This window comes from Pteronotus mesoamericanus, unplaced genomic scaffold, assembly GCF_021234165.1.
Source record: "Pteronotus mesoamericanus isolate MK-2021 breed Mesoamerican mustached bat unplaced genomic scaffold, CSHL_Meso_final contig_105, whole genome shotgun sequence".
Lineage (NCBI taxonomy): Eukaryota > Metazoa > Chordata > Mammalia > Chiroptera > Mormoopidae > Pteronotus > Pteronotus mesoamericanus.
In genome coordinates, this window is record NW_026555006.1 from 18,928,500 (window position 1) to 18,939,077 (window position 10,578).

The window sequence follows — 10,578 nt, forward strand, 5'->3', positions numbered from 1 at the left end:
ATGCCCATACAGCTTACTGTTTATAGTAACATGATTTTACTCTTAAAATTCTGCATTAACCTAAATTTGTTGTTGCAGAAAATCTTTGCCCAGGAAGATGAAGTTGAAAATAAGTATTGTTTATTTTAGAAACTCCTGAATTTATTTATCTCCTGAACAATTGACTTGTTCTCATTAGATAGCCTCTTAGAACAATAGATTCCTCACTGGGCTGATCAAATGATTGTTTACTTTTCCAAGACTTTCTTCAAAGTTCTTCCCTTACTTTATCCATTCATTTTTCACAATTACATTATGAATGTAATCAGAATCCCTTACTGAAAGACATACCTTAAACTTGACCCCAAAACTTTACAAAATGCCACTTTGACTGCCCTGATCTGAGATGCTACTAAGATTCTGTCAAGGTCATAAGTGGTTCCCTTTATTGCAATTAGCAATAAGCTTGCTTTTTGCTTGATCAAAGAGGTTATTTTGCTATTCTCTTCAGAGTTGGGAGTCAATAATCTTGTCTATAAAAACTATTATCTAGACAAATGTAATTAATTACGTGTTATCTTTCTAAAGGTATTATAGTTTTTTGCAAGTCTGTGTTTTCTTACAATCAATTCCATTTTCCTAGAGTATCATTTCCTTGTCTTTTATTTAACACTTAAGACTCAAGCTAAATGTTGCTTTCTCCATGAAATTTTTACTGGCACACTTCAGCTGGCAACATAGATCATTCATGCTTCCATGCACCGTTAACATTTAGAAGACGGTCTTTTCTATATATCCTAATGTTTTCTGACTGCTTGGTTACACATTTTACTTTCCCCCAGACAATGCACTCCCTGAATGTAGGTACTGTGCCTTATCTGGCTGGATATCATTCATTGAAAAATGAAAGAAGCTTACTAATTGATCAGTACACATTTGTTGAATGTTAAATGAAAATTTAGCTTAGCTATTTAGAGGAGAAAAGGAATAATGAAATATTTGTCAAAAGAAACTTGGGCTTTTTTTCATAAGGATATCCTTTGCATCCTCAATTGTATTTTTCTTTTTGTCCTAGGTAACCCTAAAAAGTGTTAACTTCTGAAGTAGTAGCTCTCTGATCCAATGAAACAGGATCCTGATGATGTTTCTTGCTTCTGTCAAAAAGGTAATTTCTCATTTTCCTTCCATCTAGTAATGACTGATGACAATTATGAGTTTGCAGCTGGCCCAGCCTTTCCAGTAAGATAGCAGACCACTTTTTTCCCCTTCAGGAAAATTCTATCTCTTTTGGCATCAATCTAGATATAAATGTTGTCAGTTTCATGATCTGAAATAAAGGTTAAGCATTTTGTTTAGCTGAATCAGAGCTGGTAGAAGGACCATATTTTATAATGCGGTGAAATTCATGACACAGTGATGGCTGATATAAACAAAGCCTGGCATAGTTATGTGTCTGTTTAAATATTATATACCCCTATGCATAACACATGCTTTATTGATAGCCACCATTAATCCAATACTAGAGCTATTAAAGGTAGATTTATACTATAGCAATAGAATTTTTTATTTTCATGTTAACTGAATACTTGAAGTTCCAAAACACTGTCAGAGGTCAGAGTTCAGGCTAACAGGTATTGAAAAGGCTAAATTAATGTTTGCAGAAGTGAAGCATTTCTTAGAGAATAGTATGTTGAGACATCAGAGAAGGTGTTGAGGAGAGAAAAAAAAAGGCAAAATCCAGAGAGTAATTATGACAAACAGTAGGCATGGATCGACAGTCTACATTAGCAAAGAAAACTTTTTGAGAAGAGTGCAAATGTATATGTATCATAGCTCAGATTCCAATTATTTTGAATCATTTGGAGGTATACTTATTTAATAAATATGTTCAGTATTCAGTAGTGAGTGTGAGCTGTTTTCATACCACTCTCTGACTGCCATTTAAAGATGAAAGAAATAACCTTTGTTATAAGTTAGTTAGCTCTCTGAGTATTCATGTAACATTTGTTTTGTATCGTAATGACAATAACATATTTATGTCAAGCCCAATGATTCTGATTTTTATGCATCTTGTGTGGATCATATTTTTCAGGAATGGGGGTAATAATTATAATAGTTTATTATAAGTGTGTTACAATTTTTGCCTTAAGTTATACATGCCCTGTGTGATCCTTAAATAATAGCCTGGGGTGGTAATGTACTCATTTTATAGATGAGATAGAGGATCAACCAGAAGCGACTTTTTGAGGTCACATGGGTGGTGCCTGAAGGAGCTAGTGCCAGAGCTCAGAACTCCTTTCTGGCAGAAATAGCCCCTTTTGTTCTACAATACACAGATCCCAGTTAATATATTTTAAAATGATTACAGCAGAGATGTTACAGACCCTTCACATAGAATCTGATCAATGTTCATTTTGTGGAAAGTGAACTAATATAGCATTAGTTTTAATTGCATTCAGCATTTGAGAACAGTAATCATGATTAGAAATTAAAAGATTGAGTTCAGATTGATTTTCTTGTCTCTGTAGCAACCACTGCAGCTTCAAGAAGCCTGTAGAAAGGCTTTTATCAGAGCTTGCCTTTACTTTCCCACATTGGAGTATCAGAGACAACCCCAGTACTCAGCGCAATATTAATCATATTGGGTTTGAATTCAGTCATGTCTCAATGGATGTTTCTACACTTTATAAACAGAGTGTGAGAGCACATAAGAAATGCCCATGTGTGACATAACACAAATAATTGATGATACGGAATGATAGTTTCTAAGCACTAGCATGTTCCAGGCCTTATGATGAATGTTTGTTTTATATATACTGCTTCACTTTATACTTATAGCACTGCTACATCCAGATTTTGGGTGTGGAAACAGTCTCAGTGGAGTTAAGAAATTTGGCCCAATTCATACAAGTGTTGTATACTGAGTTAGGATTTGGACACTGATCTGTCTGATTTCAAAGTTCCTTGTACACCAAGGTAACTGCTTTTCTCTTATCACACCATGGAACCTCAGAAATAAGGAGGGACAGATGGGGAAATCCTGATTGAGGAAAGATAAATGAGTGAAAAAAAATAGAGCTTGGTAGGAAAAGAGAGAGGTGATGGCATGTGGGAATTATATGAAAACAAAAATCAAGAAGATATGGCTTCTGGTCCAGGCTCTGCCTGGTAGCAGGACTTTGGAGATGTGACATAACTATTCTCTCATTTAATTTCCTTGTCTGTAAAATGGGGGAGCTGGATTTGATGAATAGTTTCCTACACAGGTTCTATGAATTCCAGAGATTCAGACTGATGTGGTTTCTAGGAGAGCACTGCAACACAAAAAAATTGAGTCACCTATATGTTGCAAAAGGATATGTAACTCTACAAAATATAGTTTTGTACTAACTTACACACTTTTACTGGGCACCTCCTATGTGCCATGAATTTACGAGGTACACAGTAGATTGGGTACACAGCCGTGGTGGAAAACACAGGTCACACCCCTTAAAAAGGTCACTGTTTCAAAGGACAAAACAGATTATAAGAATTATCACATTAATAAATATGTAACTACAAATTGTGATAAGTGCAGTTTTAAAACTTCAGGATACTCTGAGGAATGATAACTCATGATCTAATTTCAGATCATATAGATGTGAAAGATTTCTTTTAGGAAGGAACACTTAAAGCAAGACCTGAAGGATGATTAAGAAGAAGGCAGAAGAGCGGGAGGATAGTCCAGTCAGGCAAAGGTATGCGAATCCAGGAGGAGAAAAAGAACTCGGCCTGTCAGAACTTGATGTACCTGCCAGATTCACTGGGGCCCATGTGCTCCCTTCCTTACTCAGTCTTGGTGGCTGTCATGTTGGATACCCAAAGCATGTCCTAACACCTCCAGCTGGCTCATCCTCTCCCAGGGTCAGGCCAAGCTTTGGCAAGCCCGGCATCATGTTAACGCAGCAGGTTGTATGAGAAAGTATTTAAAATATCAAGGAAAAGCTGACTTCAATTCCATAGGAACTTTTCCAGAACATGCAACAATGGAACTGATTCAAATAACCATAGAAAATTAACAAAACCTTGATATCTAAACCTAACAAAAAACCAAACCAAACCAGAACAAAAAACAGCAACAAAAAACTGTTGACCAACCATACTTAAGAGTGGAGATACAAAACTACAAAATAAGATGCTAGCAAATAGATTCTTAAAAGAGTAATTACTTGAAGAACAAGTAGAACTCACTTCTCAGATACAAAAAATTATTACTACAAATTTTATTCATATAATGTATTTAGCACTAGGTCAAAGGGGTAAAGCCACAAAATGATTTCAGTTCATCTGAAGTCCTTCCCACACCTGAGATGAGAATGAGAGAGGAGAGGCTACGGCCACATCTGCGCCTGCTGACAGCAGGAGAAAGAGGTGCATCGAGAGGGCTGCCTTTGCATCAGGCAGAGAAACCTGTGGGCCAGAAGTGTGTTTCTTGGAGAACAAAGGAAGACTCCAAGACAAGACACTTTTGAGAAGACTAGCTGGAGAGTCAAAGAAGCTCAGTTAGGTGACAACTGAAATCCCAAGGGGTTGAGAAGGTCTTGCTTATAAGGGACCATCAAGAGGAGGGCATTGCTTGTACTAGAACAATAGAGAAGAGACCTTCGGGGGCAGATCTCCAGGGAACCTATAAAGAATCCAGTGAAAGAGCAGGCCAGCTTTGGACATCAGTCCCATCCAGGGGTCTCTAATGCTGGGCTGCAATAGTTTTGGGTGCTATTGATTGTGTTGTGTTTTTTTTCCTCTTTCTCTTATTGCTTCTTTGCTTTGGACAACCTCTGGATGGGGCGAGCAACAGCAGCTAGCAAGTAGACAGAGACGCAGAAGGAAAAGGGAGAGAACAATGCAGGCTATTGCAGTTAAGTGCAGGCCCCACCTGATCAGGTATGGATTTTTCCCTTTGAATGATTACGAAAAAAATTGAACACAACATTAGAATGGAATTACCTAATTCCACCTGTAGTCTTTAATGCTTGAAAGTTTAAGGAGAGAAATTTTATTAGTTAAAAATGTCCCCCAAATGATGGGATCTATATTTCATATAGGAATAAGGAAGAAGAGGACCATGAAGCAAGTTCAACAGAGCAGGGTGAGAAAGAATAAAATTATTTTCATAATTACCCCCAACCAGGTCCAGCTTGTTCATATATCTTTACAGATAACTTTCAGGGTTATTTTTACTACAAACTTTCATTTCACTCCCTAAATTTTATAGCTAACCCTGCCTGTCAGTGTAAGATACTGAATTTAACCATTTATTCTAAAGCATAAAAATTTTACAAACATATTAGTGTTATCTTCAAAATGATTACCTTAAGAAAGTATACCCTTACTCTCATGAAGCTGCTTTGCTTGAAACACTTTAAAAACTTCTTTTAGGTATTTAAGTTTTAGATATTGCCTTTAGGCTAATACCAAACTCATAATTTTTATCCCATTCCACTTGTTTTCTCTCTTGAGTTCAGGATAAATTAAAAAATAAAATAAGAAATGGCAGATAGAGACCAAATATCACTGAGGCTGAGAGAATCTGTCCCTTTCGGCTGCCTGGCAGAAGGGAGCACAGAGAGCTCTGCGTGTTTAGTGTTGTACTTCTACCTAGCAGTGAAAAATGTCATTTCTGCTCATATTTTTTGCTCAAAGTAAGTCACATGGCCATGCCTAATTCCAGGGAGTCACATGCCCAGAAGGTATGATAAATGGGAAATCTTGGTGATTAGTTAGGCTGCCTTCCACAGAAAAGAACTTAAATAACCCCATTCTTTTTATTTGGTTTGATTCAGTGGGGTTTTGTATTCCCCCTTACATATACTATTGCTCCCCATTTTCACTCTGGGTTGAAGCCTATGACATGATGCATTCTGGGTCTAGAGGGGTCCAGGTAGCATCTAAACCTGGATTCGCCTTCTCTTGACCTTCCTATTGTTCCTACTTCAGCCCTGGAAAGCCTGGGGCTTTCCTGATACCACAGTCTGTATTCTTGCCTGAATAGTCCTCTCTATTCTATAATTTATGCCCAGGTCAATTTTCCAGGTTTTTCTCTGATACTTAAGGGAAAATTTTTGAGATTCAGATACCTCTTTTTCAATAAAGCTTTCAAGACAGCTCTAGATGTACTTAGAAAGAAGTCCAGTTTGAAACCCAAACCTCAGTAATGATTCCTTTGTTCTGGCAACAACTGAATTCACCCTGAAGAAAATAAATGTTATTCTTTTTGATGTTTGAGAAGTTACAAGACCACAAGATTTAGAGGAAATTGAGAAGACATCAGATAATATTTTTTAAAAAGTTATTTTTGCTGCACCTATCTTCCTTACTCAGCTACAAGATTTATGAAGGCAGGAACCAAATTGTTTAACTTGACACTGTTGAGCCAAAATACTACTTGAATAAATAGAGTCATGAATAAAAGAATTAGTAGATCACTAAGGCAGTTACTTACGCAAGTGCAAGTATGCAATTTTGGATAAAAGAGGGAACGCATTTATATTTAACATATGATTTAAAGTTCTAAAGTTAGTCTTAAAAAATAACAGATTGACTAAGTGTGGCCTGGATGACCAGGAAGCTCGCTCTTGGGAAGAAAATAATTGGGATTCACAGAAGCCTGATTGGGACACTGGAGGCAAGCTCACAGGAGAGAGATTCTTTTGAGTGAGTGTCATGAGCGTGTATTCATGATCCAGTCTTTCCTATAAGTCAGCCGGGCAACTGCTCGGCTATCTGCCTACTGAGTAGCCCAGCACCAAGGAATAGATAAGAGTCACACAAGGTAGCTATGCTATTCACTCAACTTTTATTGAATGTAGGTTTGCTCAAGTAGAACATCAACATATATTAATATTCTACTCACACTCTAACAATCAAAGAGAAATATAACACACACAGCAATCAATGGGGGATAATGAACCTGAGTCCCAGAGTCTCAGTCTGCAGGTCCAGGACACAGCACAGTGGGCAAGGGAGTTGTTGGCATCTTGCAAGGAAGGATCTCTGGAGCCAGGTGGGCTGCAGGTCAGATGGAGTCCTCAGCCCAGCAGGGTGGAGCCTCTGACGGCTGATGCCAAGGGAGATGAGCATGGCATGGAGCAGCACGCTGGTTGGGGGAGCTCGGCTGTCTCCTTAGTGGTCTGGAAGCTGCCTCAGTTATATTCTGAAAATGGTGTACTCCACCCTTCTGCCTCTTTTCAAGAAATGCTTCAGCACTTCTGATGCCAAGTGTGGAATTTGCCCAGGAGCCTATCTATGGGTGGTCCCGCTCTGCAAACATGGCTATTCTGATTACATGTGCAGATATTGTAGGTGTGTCTCCTTGCCAGATGTGTCTGTTCTGATCACATGGGCAGAAATGTCTCTTTGCCAGATGTGTCTGCTATAACTTAGGTTGTTTTCCTCTTGAAACAAAGTGTCATGGCTGACTGACAGCCATTTTGGTTGGCATGAGTGACTCCACTTTGTTTTATATACTTTATGCTGTCTTGATTGGACCAATGCCATTTTATTGGTCCTGCTCACCACAGTGAGACACAGCAGGAACCATTGAAATAGCTTCTGGCCCAGCACTTGGAATTTCTTCTAGGTTCCTTCAGTGGAGAGGCTGTGAAAAACAAAAAGAGCAGCTTGCCTAGGGGGATCCACATAAAGAGATGGACTCTCTGCCATAAACCATGCAGGCTGGCTGGAGGGTAGGGGTGGGCGCAGAGTCCTTTCTTGGTTTAAGGGCCACAAGGCAGTAGAACAGCACACAGGCATGGAGGGGGAAGTGGTAATGACTCTGACCGCAGTTCTCTTGACCCCATGACACTTTTGAAGCCAAGAATTGGGTCTTACCCATTTTGGATCAAAATCCACCAGGGACGGTGGGTACAGGAAATGCAGAGGGATTTGGATTCCTCCAGCGATGAGTTCGGGGGCCAGACGTCATCAAGATTATTACCCATGCTAAAGCCTGAGGAATCTCAGAAATAAACTTCACATGTTGAGACTCATTTCTACATCCTAGCAAATCTCTCACACACTGAAAGATTCAGATGGATAGGGCAGCCTCCTTGTGAGAGGGAGGTTCTACAAAGCTCTTTGCAGGCATGTTTTGTGAAACCACACTGGAACTGTTCACTGAGATTTGGAATGAATTTCCTGAAATTTCTCTCTTATCATCCAAGAGCATTAAAACATTAATGGCATGAATCTGGAAAAGTCTAAAATCAGCATGGGTGAAATTTAAATTTTCCATCCATGATTATATGATATTGATTTGATTTCAGGTCCAAAATATCGCACTCTGTGCTGTGACAGCATTGGTGAAAACTGTTCAGAGTTTGAAATGGGAACTTTCTTTGTGTCTAAATGGCTGCAGGCTTTAATGTAAAAAATCTTCCAGCTGGTTCCAATTATAAGGGTAAAACTTTTCTCTCTGGATTCCAGAAGCCTACATTGGCCTATTTATTTCATGATTGTCAATGGAGAGTTAAGCCCTATTTTTATGCATGCTAAGTTCCTCTTTATGAAATTATCAGTAATATAAAGAGCAATTATATAAAATCAAATGATAAAAGTGATTGCATCCAATAAATTTCTAATCTATAATTTTTGTTTTCCCTTTAAAAGAAACAAGTGCTGAAAAATGTCTGAAATATATCAGAATATGATTTTCTGAAGGGTGGTCAAACAATTGTATGACAAGTATCTGTAGAGGCTAGTATGCTTCAGTTCCTTTGCAACAGGTTTGCCAGTTTTAGCAAACGTGTATCTGACATGAAACCTGGTCATTGGGGGTGGCCTGATGATTTTTCTAAGTCTACCTTCAGAGGCCAGGATCGGACTGGAACATACTTATCTTAAAAAAAATTATTTAGCTCCCTTTCCAGCTAGCACCAAGCCATGGACATCTCTCGGGACAATTGGCACAAGCCCTGCAAGACCAGGGGCAAGAGAAAGCCCTACCACAAAAGGCAAAAATATGGGCTGGGGTGCCCTGCCACCAACATTGAGGTCGGCCCCCTCTGCATACACACAGTTCATGTGCGGAGAAGCAACAAGAGGTGCCGAGCCTTGAGGCTGGATGTGGGCAACTTCTCCTGGGGCTCAGAGTGTTGTACGAGCAAAACAAGGATTATTGATGTTATTTACAACGCATCCAACAATCCAGCTGGTCCATATCAAGACCCTAGTAAAGAGCTGCACGGTGCTCATTGACAGAACACCGTACTGACAGTGGTGCGAATCCCACTAGGCACTGCCCCTGGGCCTCAAGAAGGGGGCCACGCTGACTCCTAAGAGGAATAGATTTTCAACAAAAAACAATGAAAGAAAATGCAGAAGAAATATGATGAAAGGAAAAAGAATGCCGAAATCAGCAGTCTTCTGAAGGAACAGTCCCAGCAGGGCAAGCTGCTTGCAATGCATCGCTTCAAGACCAGGCCAGCGTGGCCGAGCAGATGGCTATGTGCTAGAAGACAAGGAGCTGGAGTTCTAGCTGAGGAAAATTAAAGCCCAGAAAGGCAAATAAATCTTCCCTATTTTCTTTAAAGCTCATGTTAAAAAAAGAAAAGAAAAAACCACGCTCATGTAATAAAGGTGTTTAATCTCGGGTAAAAAAAATTATTCATTGTTTATCATAAATTCACATTTAACTGGGCATCCTGTACTCTATCTGGCAACATTACTTTGGAGGAACTGGCTGCTTGCCATGACACTAAAGTAGCATTGTAATTTTTCATTCTGCATTATACTTAGGTCATTAGGCTTACTTACTCACAAGAGAGAAAAACAAATTAAATTGGACAGCAAATATCACTGAATGTGATTACCCTGGACTTTTACTCTCTTGGTATTTTCCTTTGCATAATGCTGAAATCTATGCTGGTTGAAGAAAATAATTTGTTGTGAAGTATTTTGGGTGGTGTAGCTAGGATTTTGTTAATGGAAGTATTTTGGAAGACCCACCCATCACCTGGCAAAGCTCCACTCTACCCAGCACACAGTTTTTCACTCTAGCGTTTGAATGTGCCCGCTGAAAGAGATGAGACTGTTCCGATTTACGTCGACTTATGTCCTGGAAGTTCAGAGTTTTGTATCTTTACAGAACCTGAGCCCATCCTTAGGGACAGAAATAAATGCTCTCATTTCATCAATAGACTCAGGGAGTGTAGGTCAATTTAGTAACCCTTTACATATTTATGGTGAAAGTAAGTATAAATTGCAGACTCAAATTCTTAAAGAGTAGGGAAAGCTATTTAGGGAATGAATTGCCTTTGTTTGGTATTATTACTTATAATAATAAAAGCCACAGTGTATTCAGCACTTAATATGCTCTGGGCATGGGATAAATGACCTAGAGTCATCCTTTTCCTTATCCTCACAATTTTGCCACCAGCTAGGTATTATTAGCTCCAGTTTATAAGTAAGTTTTAATCTTTCATCCCTGGTTTATGAAACTGTCACATACAAAGCTTAATTTTGAACAAAGTTCTGATGTTAAAGCTAATATTTTAACCATCACATTGTATTTCTCACCAATTTGTGCACCGATTTTGCTTTAAAACTCACACAATAAATAAT

The 10,578-nt window shown here is 38.8% G+C and overlaps 1 pseudogene; it reads left to right on the forward strand.

The window, feature by feature from the left end:
- The first annotated feature begins 8,898 nt into the window (after positions 1 to 8,898).
- On the forward strand, positions 8,899 to 9,526 carry LOC129069972 (40S ribosomal protein S8-like; annotated as a pseudogene).
- Positions 9,527 to 10,578: the final 1,052 nt, after the last annotated feature.